Below are 10,470 nucleotides of genomic sequence, written 5' to 3'. Positions count from 1 at the left end.
GCTATTCTAGAGTAATGTCATTTTTTAATTGTCATTACTCTAGAATAGCAAAATTTGAAAATCCACGAAATCGAAAGGGAGCTTCTTCCGTCAATCCTAATGGTTTTTAACATTTTTCGACGATTGGTTTAAAGCGAAAACGCAGAATATATGAGAAAGCTACTGTGTTGGTAACTTCGATTTGAAAATCAATGAGCATACCAAGTCTTTTCCACAAATTTGAATTTGGTCTCACGTATTAATCAAAAGACGTCAAAATTTTAGAAATAGCATTTTGCTAATGTAATTTGTCTATATAGTTATAGGAAGATGTGGTGTGAGTGCCATTTAGACAACTCTCAATCCAAGTAACATATTTATTTGTTTTATAGTGATTAAAATAAGATTTGAACACAATGTTGACGTCTGTAACCTATTTTTGACACTTTCATCTTTAAAAATATATACTGATTGACTGTAGATATAAAACATCTTTCCTTAGTTTTATTATTTCAACAAAAGTATAAAAAAGATTTTTTTGTTATTTATACATGGCGTGCATCTTCCTGGAGAATAAAAGTTGATAACTTACTAACCTGATGAAGGCTTATAAAGTGAAGTGAATGGGGCATGCGTTGCATTCAATATCTTTTATTTAATCAATTAAGCGTTTGTGGATTCGCAACGCACTACTCAACAATGAAATTCAAATCAAGCAATTGAAACATTACATCCAGGTTCAGTCCATGTGGTGTTGCTATAGACGCTTTAATGTTATCAACTTTACAATAAACCGCTAATTTCAGCGCTGCATATTAACTGAAACTATAAAAGAACCCTATGAAAAGGCAGTAGCATTGTTGCACTGCGCCACGCAAGCAAAATATATTTTCATCAGTGACAACCACAAACCAAATTAATTGATAATGAAAGAGCAAGAAATACTAAAACAGTGTCCCTTTGAACTTGATTTTCTGCATGTTAATAAAGTGAATTGCATTTACAACAGACTTTAATCTCATTGAACACATGTGAAATGACAGATTGTCCCTGCTACACCCGATGAATTTGATGTAGAATTTCACTTTAAATGGCAAGATATCACTCGAGGAAAAGTCAAAAGTAATTAAGGGTAGAAGCTGTCCAATGGAACAACAGAATCCTCATTTGATACGTAAGATCGTTAATTCACACAATTCTTCAAACGGAAATTGTTAAAAAAAATTTGTAAGCATGATCAACCTCTTCGTATATACCTTATATTTTTGTAAAAGATCATTTATATATTGTCCAACAAAGGGGGATCAAGGGGCCCCTGGGGGACACGGCCCTTTTTTGGTGGAAAACATTAAAAAAAAGTTCTGGTGCCGCCACTGGTCCATCAGAAAATTAAGACTTTAATAAAAATAAACAGTTAGCTACAAAATGTATCTTTGAAAAGTGTAAAACACATGGGAAAGCGTCAGGTTTGGGCTGTGTTTAATTCGATTTAATAGGGTCACTGATTATGAGAGATATGCCATCAAATCCATTTATTCTTATTTTGCAATTCAGTTTTACCAGAAAAAAAGTCTGTTTTTGTACATTTGGCATAATATTTAAAGTCATAAGAAAACTCAAATTAAAAAAAAATATGCATATCAGTTTTTAATAAATAAATGGATAGTTTTCATTATACAACTTATGTACAAATACTTTTTTCTGAGGAAAATTCTTCAATTTGTCTACATTTAGAAGAAGTTTACTTGTTTTTAATTGCCAGCAATTTGCCGACATATTTTCCGTATGCATAGTAACCTTAGCGTAACCCTCCTCGTAAAAATCCGGTGATCGCAATATGCATGGATCTGCCATTAAAATAAACAATTATCTGATTGTACATGTTAAACACGTGTTCAATACCCATGCTTTATCATATTTGTTTATATAAGGTGACAATCAGTAAACTTCGGCTTAAAAACACGGCATTTAATGAGCAGCCATATTTGTTAAATCATTACAGACAGAGAGAAAAAAAAATTGACGATTAAACGATATATTTGCGTAAAAAATGAGAAATTCGTGCACAGAGGATTAAGTTTATGATATATACATGCATTGTATAAAGACATCATTCGTAAATATAGCTCAACATGCAGACTTTTTATACGTTCAGGTATTTCACATCCAATTTTTTATGGAAATATTCTTTATAAAGCACAAAGGTGTCAGTATTCACCTCATAAACTTACAAAACCTTTGAATAGACTTATTAAGAAGGGGTATAATTACGATACTGTTGTCAAGTCATTAAAGATTGCATATTTTGGCGTTAATATTGAGTCACTGATAAGGTCTTTGCGTCGGAACTAAACACATTTATTCTAAAAACAGTTGTTGGCATGACACGGGTTATGTTCTTCTCATATATGTTATGATGGTATGATACTAAACCCCTTACGGGAAGGATTGTGCCTGATGTTCATTTGATGAAATCATAATCTTTCAGTCAGTTTAATTGAACTCTGGAGCTGGCATGTCAGTTAACTGCTAGTAGTCTGTTGTTATTTATGTATTATTGTCATTTTGTTTATTTTCTTTGGTTACATCTTCTGACATCAGACTCGGACTTCTCTTGAACTGAATTTTAATGTGCGTATTGTTATGATTTTACTTTTCTACACTGGTTAGAGGTATAGGGGGAGGGTTGAGATCTCACAAACATGTTTAACCCCGCCGCATTTTTGCGCCTGTCCCAAGTCAGGAGCCTCTGGCCTTTGTTAGTCTTGTATTATTTAAAATTTTAGTTTCTTGTGTACCATTTGGAAATTAGTATGGCGTTCATTATCACTGAACTAGTATATATTTGTTTAGGGGCCAGCTGAAGGACGCCTCCGGGTGCGGGAATTTCTCGCTACATTGAAGACCTGTTGGTGACCTTCTGCTGTTGTATTTTTTTTTTATTTTGGTCGGGTTGTTGTCTCTTTGACACATTCCCCATTTCCATTCTCAATTTTATTGGTTCAAATATTGGATTAACATTATTTTTCACCACTCACTCGTTTCATATGACTTTAAATGGAAAAAAAACGAAGCTGTTGTTGGCATTTGTTTTCTGTATAGACAAGTGGTAGTAGGATTTTAATACTTAGTATTAAAGACTTGGTCACTTTGATAGGCCGGAAATAGGTTAACACAAAAAGGTATTCCCCCCTCTCATATGGAATGTACTGACCCCATTAATATCGTATAAGGTCACTAACACACCATGTAACGAATAAAATATACATTATATGACTTAATCATAACCGTCGATAAATCTTAAAAGACGATTGCTCCTATAATTGAGATACATTACACTAAAGCCGCCGTTACTTAAAATAGAATATAGGGGTCAAATGCAGTTTTTGGCTTATATCTCAAAAACAAAAGCATTTAGAGCAAATCTGACATGGAATAAAAATGTTCATTAGGTCAAGATCTATCAGTCCTGAAATTTTCATATGAATCAAACAACCCGTTGTTGGGTTGCTGCCACTTAATTGGTAATTTTAAGGAAATTTTGCAGTGTTTGGTAATTATCTTGAATATTATTATAGATAAAGATAAATTGTAAACAGCAAAAATGATCAGAAAAGTAAAATCTACAATAAGTTATTATGACCAAAATTGTCAATTGACCCCTTAAGGGGTTATTGTCCTTTAATGACAATTTTTCACAATTTGTTCATCATATTTGATAACTTTAAAAAATCTTCTCCTCTTAAACTACCCAAATTCAACCAAATTTCAACTGAATGATCAGTAGGGTGTTTAAAATAAAGTTTGTGTTTTATTTTCTATTTCGTCAAAAAACATGGTCGTCATGGCTAAAAATAGAACACAGGGTAAAATGCAGTGTTTGGCTTATATCACAAATACTCCAGCATTGAGAGAAAATAAGACAAGAAGTTGAAGTATTTATTAGGTCAAGGTCTATACCTGTCCTGAAATTTTCAGCCGAATTGGGTAATTGGTTTTTCAGGTATAATGCTCCTGAATTGATGATTTTAAAGAAATTTTGCAGTTTTTGGTTATTATCTTGAATATTATTATAGATACAGATAAACTGTTAATAGCAAAAATGTTAGGCAAATTAAGATTACAAATAAGTCAATTTGACCAAAATTGTCAATTAACCCCTTAAGGAGTTATTGCCCTTTAAAGACTTTTTTCACAATTTGTTCATCATGTTGACTTACATATGTACTTTAAAAAATCTTCTCCTTTGAAACTGCTGTATCAATTTCAGCCAAACTTAGGCTAAATGAGTTTCAGAGTATCTAGTATAAATTTTATATTTCATTTCCTAGTATGTCAAGAAACATAGCTCCTATGGCTAAAAAAGAACATCGGAGAAAATGATTTATTTTTTTGCTTTTGAAGAAAATAGGACGATTCAAAGAACATTTCAATAAATTGAAAAAGGCAAAATAATCATTGATGAGAGATTTAACCAAACAAATTAAGGTGAGCGATTTAGGCTCTTGAGAGCCTCTTGTTTTTTTTACTGTCATTCTTAATGATCAGTATTAGCTGTTAGAAGATTAAGGATGTATTCTTCTGACTTTTCAGTCTCGTTCAGTCTCGTTGAAATCTCGCTCTTAAATTATTTCCAAAACATATGATAGAAGTGGAAAATATCAATAAATATTATAATCAAACATAACTCTGTGAAAAAATTGTGTATTTACCATGAACAGTTTTTGAGTAATCCAGTTTTCAAATTTTACGACCATTCAACATTGTTCAAGTCAGTATTTTTAGTCAAAATTTTGAGAAAATGGGTGAGGGATACAAAAAATGATTTTACAAGAATACTATACATCCCATCTCATTTTGGTCTATTCAAATTTCTTAAATATGTATTTTTTTCAATCATTTATAACAAAAAAGTTGAATTAATAAGCATTTTGTTCTTTAAAATGAGAAAAATCATAAAAATACAAAATTGGCAGTATGGTAAATTTTACACAAAAAAGCATCAAAATATGATAAAACTTTCTTATATTAACACCTACCTATAGTTTTTGTAGGTTAAATTTATTCAGATTGGTCCACTTCATCTTTATGGAAAGTATGAAAAAAAGTTTAATTGTGGAACTGTGATTTTTTCACGATAATAGCCCAAAAATAGGTAAAAATCGATGAAAAGTGAAAAAATCATCAAAATTGGGCATTTTCAAAGGGCTGTAGCAAAAAAAGAAGCACACCACCATATGATTTTTTTTTCACCAATTGTTTTGTTACAGTCTTATAAACCTAAAAATCAGGTTAAGAAAAAAAGTTTAATTCTAGAAATTTTTGGCTCCTCAGAGGTGTACATCCTTAAAGTACATGTATGGAGATTATTGATATATATTTTACGATGCTTCACAAGATCAAGAATATTTGTTTTAAAGATTAAAACACGTCCAATTATATTTTTCATTATTTATCTTCCTCCATACTTATCACCAGGACGTAAAATTTATTGGTTTGTGCGATGCATATTTCTGTGGTTTTTTATTTATGGGGGTAGTATTAGCAAACATATTTTCCTATTAAAAATCCGTATACTTCCCTACTTATTTCATTACCTTGTGCGTATTTCGGCACGAACAATCCATGGTTGTCAAGAGAAATTGACAAAAAAGTGGTTCTATTTCATTAAAATTATGATTCTATATATATATACTGATAATTTACTACAGAACATTTCCTCTGTACATTTTTGCAGATGTTTGTACTGTTCAGTGAATATATATAAACAATATTGAAACGATTTCGAACCTTTAATAATTGTTGGCGGTATTTTCATTTACAACAAAATGTTGTAAGATAAATTTGGATATCATGCATATATCATTCATTCGTTCTAATCAACAACATATGGTCAAAACTAAATTATTCAAAACTATCATTTTGCATTGGCAATGATATCTGAGAGTGAATAAGATACACCGCTAATGACTTATGCACTACTAGGTGTACTTAATACTTATATAGACGTGTTATTATTTACCAGGAAAAAGTTAAGATTTTGGTACTAGTCTTGAGATATGTTGAAGCTTAAGAACAAACTAATAGGGACATATATAAAAGTAAATCTTTATTTTAAAGATGATCATAGAAATGGCAACCACCAACATTGATTTGGGTAATCCAGATGGTAACAGACTCACAATTCAAAACTATAACAAATGATCTGTTTTTATATATCATTTACAAATATATTTCAGTATCAACAGACTGTTTAACATTTAATCAAATGTTGTTATCATAAAAAACCGTAACATAAATTTACTGCTGATCTGCCCGCGCAAGTCTATGCGTGAATATATATACGAGACATAACTTTATGTACCTTTTATCTCCGAAAGAACGTGGATGGATCTTAGTGTTTTTCACTTTTTTACACAAATCTTTTATTTTAAAAATATATCGGTACAATGTTATTCCAATGCCGTGACAAGCTGTCGCCAAAATACTATATCCCCTTGTTCGTCGTTTGGGAATTCTATGTACGATTGGGATTGAACGACTTCTAAAATATGTAAAGGAAAATCACGAGCAGACATTTGCTCAAAGACGACAAGGAAAAGTACATTTTCATTCTTGCGTTCGTAGATGCTCTCCATTCTCGCCATATTAAACTCGAACATACACCAGTAAGACTTCAGGTAATGATAAGTCATAATGACAATAGTTTTACGACTATTGTGAATAGCGGAAGTGATGTTAGTCGCGATATCATTTCCAGGTAAAAAGTTTCTATTATGTAAGCATAGTCGAATATTATTTTCTTTTTCCAATGTTTGAAGTAATAGTTTGTGAACAAATGATTGGTCTTCATCTGCATAAGACACGAAGGCGTCATACATATATTCATTTTTATCTTTGTTGATTTGTGGTATCTTACTTCGAGATCTGATTTTCACCATATAATACAAATACCTAAGCTTCCATCGAAATCGGTAACAAACGCCATGATCAGAACAATAATAAAAAGTAGAATTGTTACAACTAGTCCATAAGTAAGAACTTCATAAGATGTACAATCTTTTTCCAATTTTTTGTATAGTTCGGGAATATTTTCCATGAGGAAACGTTTTCCTGTTAATAATTGACAAAAGTAATGATTTTTATCAACAATATCTACACTTGTAGTTCCCATCCAATCTATAAAACTTTTGGAATTGCATGTACATACCAGTTTGTTCTCCACCATGTTTATAGACAGGTTGTTCGCCTTGTCAACTAGCGAATTAATCTCGACAAAAGTATGGCTATCGAGAAATGTTATAAGTTATTTCTTAAATCTAAGTATGACAGCTTTATCAAATGTGATAATTGAAAGTCGATATTCTCGATAAAATTGTCACTAAGGTCCAGAAACTCCATTTTTCTTTTCGACCTAAAAATCAGTTTATGTATTTTTGATATTCTGTTTTGAGATAAATCGAGTGTCATTAAACTTAGCAAGTGATGAAATGTTTTTCCATAAATATCAGATGGTAAAACTAGTCCTAACAAATTATTACTTAATAACAACTCTTTCAACAAGTTGAAGTCTGGACTGAAGAAGAATGTTGACACGTTCGAGCACATATTTGAAGATAGGTCTAGGTATCTCAAACTCTTTACATTTCTTAAGGGACCAATCCAGCGTGTCAAAATATTGTTGCTCAGGTCAACAGTTTCTAACTTATTATTTGACAAGTCTATTTCCTTTATGTTATGTTTTGATCCACTTGACCTTAAAATTAATGTCTTAAGATTGTATGGTATTGGTATGAGCGTCCTACCAAATTGATCCTGTTAAAAAAAAAAAATGTTTAGATTTCGGATCATGAAAAACATTAAAGTTTTCATCAGTGTGCCAAGTACACACAAGATCTAAATTGCATTTTTCAGCATGTATATCTTCCGTGTGGAATGAAAACATGCCAGATGCATCTACAGTTTCTAATGACAACCCAAGTAAGTCGTACATGCAATGTCCTAGGGAAAACATGTTGTCTTTTACTGATAAATAGATTAATGTCCTGGGGAGAAACTTCATAGCACCACGTTCTACTGAAGACGGTTACTGTCCATATGAAGCTCTTGGATTGATGTGTTATGCAGATGCATTATATGGGTGGTCTGCAAATATGAATTCATGTCGAACACTTTATGGATTTTGTTGACTTTTAAATTTTTTATATTTAACCTGAAATTTTAAACATGTATTTCCTGGTTTATCAAGGAAGGTGATATTTTTCATCATATGAAAAGTTCCTCTCTGCAAGGATCTGATTTTACACATATCTAAACTTAATTGTCGAATTTGTGGTACATTTAGGAATGTATGTTGTGTAAGAAATGTTACTGAACAATGTCCTGTTAACCCAGAAAAATCAAGACGCTCTAACTACGGGTCGCCGAATGGGACTCTTGTGGTTTTGTACCAAATTCTATTCTGTCATAACAAAATAATTTTTGTCTTACAAAACTATGTGATACAGACTTGTTTTATGAGAACTTCAATTTTGTGTTGACAAAATTCATTTTTGTAATGACAAAAATTAATTTTTGAGATGACAAAATTCATTTTTGTCATGACAAAAGTAAATTTTGTCAAAAACGTATGCAAATATAAACTTATTTGCATACAAAATTGACTTTTGTTACCTGATATGGAAATTAAAACACAAAAGTCAATTGTGTGAGACAAGATTTCAATTTGATGAGACAAAATTGAGTTTTGTGAGACAAAATTGAGTTTTGTGAGACAAAATTGAGTTTTATGAGACAAAATTCAATTTTGTCAATTTTGTCTCACAAACTTCAATTTTGTATCACAAACTTCAATTTTGTATCACAAACTTCAATTTTGTCTCACAAAAGTCAATTTTTTGACGACAAAACTCAATTTTGTGACGACAAAATTCACTTTTGTAACGACAAAATTTACTTTTGTAACAACAAAATTTACTTTTGTGAGACAAAATTTACTTTTGAGAGACCAAGGATTTGTATAGTCTAACTATACAAATCCTTGGTGAGACATAATCGACTTTTGTGAGACAAAATTGACTTTTGTGAGACAAAATTTACTTTTGTGTGACAAAATTTACTTTTGTGAGACAAAATTCAATTTTGTCAATTTTGTCTCACAAAAGTCAATTTTGTCTAACAAAAGTCAATTTTATCTAACAAAAGTCAATTTTATCTCACAAAAGTCGATTTTGTATGCAAATTAGTTCACAGAATCCAAACTCAGCTAATTTGCATACAACATTGACTTTTGTTGCCCAATTTTCAAATTTCAAAAGTCTGTGTCACAAAAATGAACTTTGTCATGACAAAAGTTACTTTTGTCCACTGAAAGATAGTTTTGTACAAAAAAGTCACTTTTGTCTGAACAAAATTGAACTTTGAGTACAAAACCACAAGAGTCCCATTCGGCGCCCCGTACTAGCCGTTTGTGATTACTTAACTGTTTGTTTAGAATGGTTGTTTTTTAAAACACAAAATCCAATTTCAAAATTTGCAGTTGCACTAAAGATGATACGTCTGGTTGATATTCATCATATAAATTTCTTTTCAAATTCAAATAAACCAAGTTTTGTAACCTAATACACCAATGGTGTGTAAAACTGATCTTACTTAAATTGTTTAGTGAAAGTCGAGTTCTTTCAAGTTTTCCAACCCAATGAAAGATGATATAGAAAGTGTGTTTATTCTATTGAACGAAAGATCCAACGATATTAAAAGGCTGCTATAAAAAAAGATGCCATCTTTTATCGCCCCCAATCTATTCATTCGCAGTGTTAGTTATACAATTATATTCCGAAACCACCGTAATACTGTTATATTCAATTCAGAACAATCTGCAATGTAAAGCGATGATCCTTGGTCTATTTTACACTTACATTTATGGTCCAACTCACAAGGGTTTAAATCCGGTATGCATTTTAATTGTCGAAGCTGACCTACAAAGTGTTCCGAATGTAAGAAATAGAACATATAACGAAAGTATCATGATGATGAAATCCAAAGGTTTACCTTCGTGGAGAGAAAGTGACAGGAATATCAAAGAGTTTTTTCAATCTGCATATGTATTGCTGTCATCTAAAACATGTTTGTATTCAAATGTCCAATCTTTAAAAAATATGAATTTTATATTGCACTACAAGTGTTACTACGCCTTTGATACTACTTCTACTAGTCATTTATTTCCTTGTCATCTATTTAACAAACATGGATTATCAAAAAAAAAATATAATACTTGATGATTGTATAAATTCCTTTAAATTTATAGCTATTTACATTTCTAATATGATGTCTTCCGGCTTTTGCTACATTTATAAAAACAAATTCCTCATCTACTTCCTACAAAGAAAAAAAATGATATTGAATGATAAATTTGGTGTATACGGATTTTGATATTGTAAATAAACAGGTAAATGGCTTTTTCGGACTATTTTAACATTTCAAATTCTGATG

Source organism: Mytilus trossulus, chromosome 9, assembly GCF_036588685.1.
Source record: "Mytilus trossulus isolate FHL-02 chromosome 9, PNRI_Mtr1.1.1.hap1, whole genome shotgun sequence".
In the NCBI taxonomy this organism is placed as follows: Eukaryota; Metazoa; Mollusca; class Bivalvia; order Mytilida; family Mytilidae; genus Mytilus; species Mytilus trossulus.
The sequence above is the reverse complement of the archived record's forward strand: the minus strand, read 5'-3'. Positions refer to the sequence as shown.